Below are 11171 nucleotides of genomic sequence, written 5' to 3' on the forward strand. Positions count from 1 at the left end.
CCCTTCATTAGGTGGAGAGTCCTTTAGTCTTAGTTTTCAGTTTTTGTTAGACTTTATTTCCTAGAGAGGTTTGGGTTAACTTCTATTGAGGTATTCAGTTAGTATTACCACTTTAGCAACTGTTACCTGTATGGTGTTTGTCAACAGTCAGTTGAAATTTAAAAGACACTAATGCCTTATTGAATGTGCTAACAGGATGAAAACTTTCCACTCTTTAAGAAAAATTTCATAGGAGGAAATGAGCTTGGCTAATCCAAAGGAATGGGATGTCTTAACAGCAGAAACAACCTTAGAAATTACAATACCCTTTGAAAATAAATGAAGGTTTGAGACCTAGCCATTCACTTTGGAATGCTGAAACACTTAGCAAGAAAGGTTTGTTTGTTTGTTAAAATACCTGGCTGGGGAGTGAGATCCTATATTCAGATGCTTGAAACTCTGCAATTAAAATAAGGTGATCTGCATAAAAGGATATTACTCTCCATGGAATAAAATCTCATAAATCTTTAAAACGCCATAAAACTTCTCTTTGCCTGTGAGTGAGCAGACTAGCATGGCTACCCCAACAGCAGATTTTCAATAACTGAAAACAAATATTTTGCTCATTTGGAACAAAGGTCCAGTTGCATCTGTATGAATTTACAGAGCTAATGCTGCCATGGCCATTATAAATGGCTTATTTGTTTCTCCAGATTTGCTTAAGGTGACTCACAAACCAAACAATAAAATCATGTAACCACAGTGTAAGAGAAGCCATGAAAACAACTCTTAAAGTCACAGAATAAAAACAACTGGGGCATAAAAACATAAAATAACATGGAGCAAGTTAAAATGATGTTCATGAGACAGTCCGTTCAGTCTAGAAGCAGACCACAAAAACTGCCAAAAGAAATGGAATACTAATTTAAAAGCCTAAGCAAAAAACCCAATTTGGCCTGGTAGCTAAAGTAGAGTATGGCAGGGGCAGGGCAACCTCAAGGGAACTCTAGATGTGAGGTGCCGTCACTGAAAAAGCCACATCACTGGACACAAACTGCCTCACCTCCAGAGCCGTAACAAGCTAATTTTGCACCCAAGGCAAGAATATCAAATTGTGCCTCCCATACTTTCATAATAATTATTTAAGTAAAAAGGAAAATATATAAATAACAAGAATAAGGTTTATTTTTGTCAGAAAATCAATACACACAACCAACTAATGCATAAGTCAGCATTTAACTATTTAAAATATACAAACTTAAACTATATCAGGTGCAACCTTTTTTTTACAATTGCACTTTTTGTGTTTTTAAATTACTATTAACATTTTTTAAATGTTGAAAGCCTATTTACTGCCAGACAACCAGGAACATTATCAAGAATATTTTTCCAGACTTTCTCTGATGCCACAAAACAACCAACCACTATTATTGGAAAGAGTGGGGGCACTGAAGAACCATGTACATAATAGCACATAAAATTTTGAAATTTGCAACACTTGGTTGCAGGGAAAAATTTGCCCAGTGTGGTTGATAGGGCTAAAGGCAGGCAGCAAGCGGTGGGCAGAGCCAGAGCAAACTGATTTTGTCCCCATCCTTACCCCTTATACTCAATCACAGTGATCAGTTTAAGAGAGGACATGTCAATGAAGTGAAGAAGGGTTTTCATGAAAAAAGATTGTCATGCCCTTCTATAAAGCGATTAAGTGCGACCACACTTAGAGTACACTTGTGTTTCCAGTTCCTTAGGTAGCCACATCTCAAGGATGTCTCGAAGAGATAGAAAAAGTGCAGAGAAGGGCAACGAAGATGATTGAGGGATTGGAGCACCTTCCTTATGAGGAGAGGCTGCAGCGTTTGGGACTCTTTAGTTTGGAGAGGAGACGTCTGAGTGGGGATATAACTGAAGTCTATAAAATTATGCATGGGGTAGAAAATGTTGACAGAAAGAAATTTCTCTCTCTTTCACACAATACTAGAACCAGGGGGCATACATTGAAAATGCTGGGGGGAAGAATTAGGACTAATAAAAGGAAACATTTTTTCATGCAACGTGTGATTGGTGTTTGGAATATGCTGCCACAGGAGGTGGTGATGGCCACTAACCTGGATAGCTTTAAAAAGGGCTTGGGCAGATTTATGGAGGAGAAGTCGATCTATGGCTACCAATCTTGATCCTCCTTGATCTGAGATTGCAAATGCCTTATGCCAAACAGGTGCTCACGATTTCACGCTTGGCAACGTATATGAAATGGCCATTGCTTTCACATCCTGCATGTGAGATCCCAAAGGCACCTGGTGGGCCACTGCGAGTAGCAGAGAGCTGGACTAGATGGACTCTGGTCTGATCCAGCTGGCTTGTTCTTATGTTCTTAAGGGTCTCTGTACTGTCATACTTTATACCCTTAGGGTGAAAATGGTCGGGTTTCTACTACCCCTTCTAATCACCTCATTCTCAACCAGCCCCTCTACCCGTTTGGTAATACTACTCAGTTAGGCCTCTCTGTCAATTGTGTATTTAATTTCTTGTATACACAAAACAATAATAAGCTTTATTAAGCTTACTATTCTTTTCATGCACTTCTTTCCACGCTTATTTGAGAACAGAGCCTACAGGACTCATTGTTTATAGACATGCCAGCCTCCAGGTGAGATTTGGGAATCCCTTGGAATTACAGGTCATCTCCCGACTACAGAGGTCAGTTACCCTGGAAAAAATTGATACTTTGGAGACTGGGTTCTGTGGCATTGTATCCTGCTGAGGTCCATGTAGTCCCCAGGCTCCTTCCCCAAATCTCCAGGAGTTTCCCAACCTAAATCTGGCAATCCTATCCCTACCCCCAACTATTGGGCAGAGCGGACCTGACAACCTACTTTCCAAAGCAATGCCCTCCCAGGCTCCACCCTCAAATCTCCAGGTACTTCCCTTCCCAGAACTGACAACCTTCTTTGCATCCTTTGTGTATAACAGCTGTAGGAAAAATAATGTTATAATGGGGGACACTGATCCTAGGTTACAACAGGACAACAAAGCAAACCGTATTTCTTTACCATATCTCTACATAAACAGTTCTTCCTTTAAAATGAGTTAAAATGAGACTTATGGGGATTGTCATAGATTGCTTATTTTTACATACTCTCAAATACTTCCATCAACTCAGTGTTCCTTATCTTCAACTTTATCATAAAAATCACACCACACCAAAATCTTCTTCGTCAGGACAAATAAGTCAGGAAACAACTCCACACATCATCTTCAACAACTACAACCTCTCCTTCCCCCCTATTCCTTACCAGAAAGCACAGCAGAGACCTAGGTCCTTCAAGAGCAGCACAGCAAAGGCCCCAGCCAGGCCAGATCCTGCCTGACCTGCAAAGCAACACTACACCACTGACTTAGCCTTCACTTTCCAATATCACAGTTGGACACTCAGCAGCAGGTTCTGCTTGCAAGTCTCTGATTGATCAATACGTTCAATAAGAATTTACTGACTGTCTATTTTTCCTTACTTTAATATATTTCACCCTCTTTCTATAGTGTTACATTAGGTGCAGTGTGGATTGGAGGGGGTTCACTAATTTGAGTGTGGAGAAATCCAAAAAGACAAGAAAGCAAGAAGACTAAGATTGATTAAGGAAGAATTTGATCTGCAGTAATGAATGATCGTTACTGCAACCATCCTCAATTACATGCAGTGATTACTCTTGGTACTCATTTCAATTGCCCCAGGCTTCAACATCGCTCTCTGTTACATCGGTAGTTCTATGTGAAATTGACAAAACTGATCCAATTGACAAAGTTTATCCGATCGCCCATACGTTCAGACTTAAGTGTAAAGGTTGTAAGAATGTAATATGTAAAAATAAACAAACTTGGCCATTCCTCTTGGTTGCAAGCTCTATTCCTCCTTCCTCTTGCAAGCAACTTGGAAACAGACAACTTCCTTTTCTCACAAATCACGGTTTGTGATTATGGCTGAATGACAAACTAAGGATAGTTTCTTGGCCATGAATCAGAAATCAAAATGAAGATTTAAACAATTAGCATGACAGCAGGATAGCTAAAATCTAAAAGGTATCTGTCTCTTTAATTATACCAGATTTAGATATTTATGTCTCCTGTTTAATGTGACAAAACTACTATTGCACAATTTTCTTTTCCTGATTAATCAGGCAGGTATTGTGATCAGACAGTTACTGAAATTGGGTTGCCAACCTATAGGTTGAACATGGAGTTCTCTTACAGCCCAGTCCATGAGAGTGGGGGTAGTTTCCTAGTGGCTGAAGATGGTGTAGCTGCCTCCAAAGAGGAATGGAGTGGTGCAACAAGGGAGGAAAAACAAAAAACTCAACCATGGCCCAATACTTCCCATTGTATGCCAGTGGGCTACTCCTACATTTTTGCAGGCATAAGTCACTGGCAGCAAGAGGAATGTCCCCATCAGTGTCAGTGTGGACTCCTGATGTAGAGGAGTGCCAACACAGCGTGAGCTTTCGTGCCTGGGAGCCACACTGTATGGTCTGGCAATGATGCAGGCAGCAGAGTCATGTTGGCTCAATAGCCCTCCCCCCATGTGGATTGCACTGCTAGAATTACAACTGACCTCCAGATGGCAGAGGTTACCCTGGGAAAAATGGCTGCTTTGGAGGCTGAGTTCTCTGACATTATACTCCACTGAAGTCCCTCCGCATCCTCCCTAGGTTTCACCTCCAGATTTCCAGGAATTTCCCAAGAAGGATCCGGCAACCCTATGCTGAAAAGACATTCTATAGAATACTGGACATTATTCCCAAAATACCTATTCTGTTGTGTAAACAAGTTGTCCAGTAATCGATGAACAAAGTAAGATGGTTTCTGTCCATTCTTATCCAAAAGCTTTGCCTTGTCAGAAATGTAAGCAACACAAACATAATACTAATTGCTCTGTTGATGATAACTCCAAGTTCTGGGGAGAAAGGTAATGTGCATGGGTCAAATTGGCAGATATAGCACTGATGCATCATGTAACTTGATCCTGAGAAGGGAAGAAGTGTGGGTGATCACTTTGGAGCCTAGGTGTGGATTGCTGAGACATCAGGTCAACATCTCTAACTTCCATGCTGGACACATCCTTCTCTTTGGGCCAATGAAAGGGAGGAGGTAATTCTTGCTAGTATTTGTGCTGTAGCAGCAAGTGTGCTGGCATTGAGTGTAGCCATGACTTCTAGAAATTATGACACTACGAGATCTGGTCCCACCCTGTGTCATTCCCTGTATATAGCAGTTACTGCTGCATTCAAAGAGTTTGAAAGCATACTGAAAATTACTGTGTCAGAATAATACATTTCATCTTACATCTTTGTCAATCTCTTGAATATAATGTGGCTCTGAGTGCTGCTTTGAGAAAGGAAAAAAGGTATCTTTTAATGGATTCTCTTCTATGGAGAGGAATCAAGGTCTTTCCATTGAACATTCATCTAAAAGAGGATGCTGAATTCATAAAATAACTGCAAACTTAGCAGCCCTACAAAGACTGAACAATTTGGACTCAGTTTTAGAGCTTCTTGTGAATACCAAATCTCATGTCTAGGACATGCAAAATCATATGTTCAGAGTGGCATTGAACATGCATGAAGGTTGTTTCAGTCTCCATTCAGTAATCATAGTACACTCCATGGATTTGGGATGAAGAAATAGGGTTTCTGGTATGTAGTTTTCAGGCAGACTTCAGTGGTTGATTGTAGAACATAATTTCAACTGTCAACCAACTTAGACAACAGAAGGTTAATCAGCCTTCCATTAGCTGACCTTTAAAAAAAAATCTAAGCTCGCTTGTTTCATGTTATTCAAAAACCGCTTTATCAGTCCAATGGTACACAAAGTATTTCGTAGACAATGTGATGCTTCTTGCTATGCTCTCCTGCTTCAAAAGATTATAATTTGATTTGGCAGAAACCTCTGTATTGTAAATGGTTTCGTCCTTGAAAGAAGAAATAGCATGCACTGTTCCTAAGGGAGTTGTTTTAACAACCACGGTATGCCACGTAAATGGCAACCTTTACTTGGTGTAACTCTAGATCTTAGTGAAGATGACTGAATTAGATTCTGCCAGATGAAGAGAGGTGGATCTTTGCAACCCAATACCAGAAGTATTATAAGGTTCATACCAGTCATGCTCTCAGTTGACAAGAACAATAATTACAACTACCTGAATTGCTAAAATGTTTGTACAATTATTCTCTCTCCAGTGCAGGGACAAATGTAATGTAGAGAGGGGTAGGAAAATATCAGTAAGGCTTCATGGAGTACTTTGCCAGAGATCTAAAAAGTAGACAGTATATTACATCTATTTCAGCAACAAAGAGTTCTTTGGGTAGATGATAAATAAATGCTGTTGGGATGAGGTAGGGGTCAGAGGGAGGGGAAAAGAATATCTGAAACTTCCGAGTAAAGAGGTAAGACTGGCTCAATTCTAATGCATGGGTGTGCTGTTAAATAAACATGCTCCATCTGTTGCACCTTCTGTTCAACTAGGATGCAATGAATTCAGCAAACAGTAGTGTTGTTGTATGTAATAAATGAATTCAGAACATTTATAATGTAGCCATGGTTTAAACATTTACTTGCATTTTACATTCTATTTTGTGCTTTTTGAAAGTAATTTTCTTGGGTTTGAATCAGCAGAACAATATGATAGAAGTAATTGTACTGTTTTAGGGACTTGCAACTTGCTTGTTTACTAAGCTGGAGAATCTGCCAAGAAAAAATTACTTAAAAATAACTTCAAAAATCTTTGTCAGCAATATATAGACAATATTTCCAGAAACCTCTGAAACAAAAATCCCATTCATGGAAAATGAGCTTATAAGTGCAACACTGATATAGAAAATTAACATAAATATGAAGTCATCCAAAAATGATTATAAGGACATTTTGTTTATCAATTTTTGTCTTCTGTGACTTCTAATCCTGCCTTTTCTTATCCAAACCCAACAGAACATATGGAAGCATAGAAATTGGGCATACATTTTTTCACTTTTGATTTTTTAAAATTCTTTTAAAATTTTAAATGCAAAGCAGTCTCAACAGATGTATTGATTTAAGCATGTAAACTGCACCAATATCTATATTAATCTGTAACCAATCTAACATAAACATCTGGAGAAAGCACTTAAATATAAAACGTGTGGCTAGATCAGTCATGTCATTTTCATATTTTATATAGCAATGTATGAGAAATAATTAGTACTATTACTGCCCTTTGATGATGCAGATAGACTGTAAAGGCTAATCACTGTTGCTTAATTTTGCTTTCATTTGTGTGGTTTTTCTTTATTTGAAAAAGGATTGGCTTTATTATTCTGAGCATGGATTCCAGGAATGCTGAAAGGTAATTCCCCACCCTTCAATATGCCACCAGTTTATACTGACCCTGCAGAGTTTGTTGCTCCTTTAATTTAGTTTGCTAGAAATAATTTATGTGGTGGGTGATTCTGTACAATAATTACCGTACTGATCGAATTCCTTCATTACAGAATGAGAATTTTAAAAAAGAGAGCAAATTAGTGAATGATATGAGACAACATGCAGGCAGCAATAGATAAGGAACAAAATTACGATTCTGTGATTAAGATATTCCAGTGGATTTCTTATACATGTATTAGATGTTTGTTCTCCCATGTATACCAAAGAGATTCAAAATGCAGGAGATTTGTGGCTGTGATTCTGAATAAATCTTTTAACATATGGTGGGATTTTTAAAAAAAATTCTAGCTCAAACAACATATAAAACTATAGGCTTTGTTTCAGATCTGCTGATTTTTGTGTGAAGAAATATTGCTCAAGTTGTAGATACCAAATAAAAGCCCTTCATCATTTTTACTTTAAGGAACTGACAATTCTGAGATGAAGACTCTTAACTTTAATTCATGCTTTGTGCTATTTTGTTAGCGAGCTGTTCCTAAAAGACAAACAAATGTATTGTGGCATTAACTTCTAAGAGCCAGAGTCCCCTTCATAAAATGTATATGATTTGGGGGGATTAGGTGCCTACAGAATTTTGTTTCTGTGCAGAATTATTGGAGGTCTGTTGAAGAATGCTCAATTCCTATGTAAATTGTACTCAAGTCTATAAATTTAGAAACAATAGGCTGCTAAACCATTTCTAGTGCTGTGATTGAAGATGCTTTAATGAAGGACAAGGACACAGTTATTCTTGGGGAGCCTCCTAGTGGTAAGGATTTTCTGCTTCAAAGATCTATTTTATTTATTAAAAACAGAGGAAACAACTAAGGGGTATGGTCCTTTATTTATTTAGACAAAGTGGGCATAGATTGTGACCCTCTTAGTAGTATCTGGATCTTAGTATTTGTCAGGTGTTTACGGACTGCTGATTTTGGCCATAGTGTTTCAATTAGTCCTTTCCTCCAATAGTAACATTTCCCCCCTTAGGAGACTTTTGTGTGATAAATGTCCACAAGTACTTCCTGTTTCATATTTAATGGGTTCAACTTGTTTTTGGATTAGGGAATTATTTGGGGAAAGGAAGCATATTTGGGAACCCCTTTTCAGTATAAACAACACACAGCTAGTATCACCAGAGTCAGAGCTACCAGAGGGCCGGGGTGTGTGCGCATTGCACCGGATGTGCGCCTGGGGTGTGTGTGGAAAATCATACCCTGTACCCCTCCATGGCGCCCCCTGCGGCGCCCCCCAAATTCACTTACCTTTGTCAAACTGCAGATTGGAGAAGTGGCCTGTTCCCTTTAGGCTGAAAACAGTCTGGTGGGAACTATACTTCCCATGAGACCTTGTAAGCCCCAGAGTCTCATGGGAAGTGTAGTTCCCACAAGGCCATTTTCAGCTGGAAGGCAACAGGCCACTTCTCCAGCCTAGAACTAAGGTAAGGGGTGGGGGAGGCAGGGTGCCACGAGGGGGCGAAAAACACAGAGTGTGCACCTGGTGCCCTCTGGCCCAGCTACGACTCTGAGTATCGCTAGATTTGTCCATTTTTAAAAAATCAATGGGATGTAGAGAATAATGTTTCTGCTTTCTTTCTAGGAGAACAAAATAAAATTGCGAGGGGGAGAATGGAGTTTACAGAGTAGATGGCCTTTGTGGGAGTCTATAAACTTCACGCAGCTGGGTATGTTTGCAGTGCAGTTGCTTGTATGTTGTGTAGGTTGTACTGATTAGTAGAATGGGGACAAAGTTTAGCTAATTTGTTTTTATGCTGTATTTCAACTAAAAAAGTCCACAAGGTGGTTTTTATATAATTGTCCAGAGCTGTTTCCTCCTCTTGCATTCAGACCTGATATTCTGTTGGATATTAATTTTATTTATTTAAAACATTTATAAGCCACCCTTCTCATTTGTAGAATTTAAGATGGCTTTATAAAAGCACATTAAAAGCAACATAAATAAAATGATTATAAAACACACACAAAAGGACACAATTTAGATTTTAAAAATTCAATTGGATACTAGGACCCTTCCTCCAAACCATGCCAACAGCCATCAGTAACCAAGTTTCTGGCATAGGCAGTGGTGTATCTGCCTATGGAAAAGGGAGGGCACTTGCCCTCGGTGCCCCCTTGTGGCAAGTGCCAAAAATGCAGGGTTTTTTGGTGTTTTTAAAATATTTTTAGTGTTTTTTCATTTTTGGCCTGCAGGGGGTGCAGTTTTTAGGCTAGCAGCACCAAAATTTCAGGAATTTTTTGAAAGACTTTCCTCATGATATTACCCAGGTTTGGTGAGGTTTGGTTCAAGGAGTCCAAAGTTATGGGCTCCCAAAGGGAGTGCCCCCATCTCCCATTGTTTCCAATGGGAGCTAATAGGAGATGGGGGATACACCTTTGAGGGGTCATAACTTTGGACCCCCTAAACCAAACTTCACCAAACCTGGGTGGTATCATCAGTAGGGTCTCATGAAAATACTCTGAAATTTTGGTGCTGCTATCTTAATAATTGCACCCCTGACACCAGGCACTCCCTAAATTTCCCCAGATTTTCCTTTTAAATCCACCCCTTTCCTGCCAATGCTTGTTTTCTTTCTTTCTTTCTTTCTTTCTTTCTTTCTTTCTTTCTTTCTTTCTTTCTTTCTTTCTTTCTTTCTTTCTTTCTTTCTTTCTTTCTTTCTTTCTTTCGTTGGTTCGTTCGTTCGTTCGTTCGTTCGTTCGTTCGTTCGTTCTTTCTCTCTCTCTCTCTCTCTCTCTCTCTCTTTCTCTCTCTCTCCCTCCCTCTCTCTCTCTCTCTCTCTCTTTCTTTCTTTCTTTCTTTCTTTCTTTCTTTCTTTCTTTCTTTCTTTCTTTCTTTCTTTCTCTCTCTCTCTTTCTTTATTCTCTCAATGCTTAATAAAGGTTATTATTATTATTATTAAATCCACCCCATTCGGCATGGATTTAAAGGGAAAATCTGAGGTCCCCAGTTTAAACATTGAAAGTGATGCTGTTTCAAGGTGGGGGAGAATCAACCCCAAAATAGCATCACTTTCAATGTTGTTTAAACTGGAGACCCCAGATTCTCCCTTAGTGGATTTAAAAGGAGAATCTGGGCTCCCTAGTTTAAACACCATTGAAAATGATGCTGTTTGGGGATGGATTCCAGCATCACTTGTTTAAACTGGGGAGCTCAGATTCTCCTTTTAAATCCACCTTAAAGGGAGAATCTGGGGTCCCCAGTTTAAATAACATTGAAAGTGACACTGTTTCCCCCAATTGGAGGGACTGGATACAACACCATAAAATGTTTTCATAGCAGTAATAAAACATTTTGAAAGCATTTTGAAAATGCTTTCAAAAAAATTTATTCCTGCTGCATGGCATGGCCCATTGCTGTGTTCAGATTTGTGAGTTGGGGCATGTTCTATAATGTGATGATGACTTTGAAACGACCTGGTGTAAAAAATAATGGTTTGGTCACGGTGCGGGAGGGTGGCTCCAGTTTGCCTAGATACGCCTCTGGACATAGGTCAGGGAGACCTTCCAGCCCAGAGAGGCATTGGGGTGGGGGGTGCTCTATGGACCTGTGGCAACTGGCAAGGTGATGAAGGCAAGGCCAGATCTTCTAAACAGGTTGTCTTGAAATTGAAGCTGTCCCCAGATCTAGAGATCTCATGATCAGTGATTGAGCAAAGGTCTATTTAAGCTTTTACAGCCAGAAGCTGAGGATTATAATGAACTGACTCCTCTCCTGGAGTGGAAGCCAAGAGGGAG

The 11171-nt window shown here is 39.5% G+C and overlaps 1 protein-coding gene and 1 long non-coding RNA gene across 6 annotated transcripts in view; one reads left to right on the top strand and one right to left on the bottom strand.

The window, feature by feature from the left end:
• The window catches only part of MYOT (myotilin), a 64045-nt gene that overhangs the window by 43033 nt on the left and 9841 nt on the right, over positions 1–11171 (bottom strand).
• LOC125428457 overlaps positions 1–11171 on the top strand; it is a 61400-nt gene that overhangs the window by 25614 nt on the left and 24615 nt on the right. For 3 of the 5 annotated variants that reach the window (XR_007243839.1, XR_007243838.1, XR_007243841.1), the window contains 2 exons: positions 7304–7348; positions 9019–9103. The exons of 1 other annotated variant lie outside the window; for it this stretch is intronic. This is a non-coding gene — a long non-coding RNA (uncharacterized LOC125428457). The remainder of the gene's footprint in view (positions 1–7303; positions 7349–9018; positions 9104–11171) is intronic. One more of the 5 variants, XR_007243840.1, reaches the window with a different exon arrangement.

This window comes from Sphaerodactylus townsendi, linkage group LG03 (genome assembly GCF_021028975.2).
Source record: "Sphaerodactylus townsendi isolate TG3544 linkage group LG03, MPM_Stown_v2.3, whole genome shotgun sequence".
Lineage (NCBI taxonomy): Eukaryota > Metazoa > Chordata > Lepidosauria > Squamata > Sphaerodactylidae > Sphaerodactylus > Sphaerodactylus townsendi.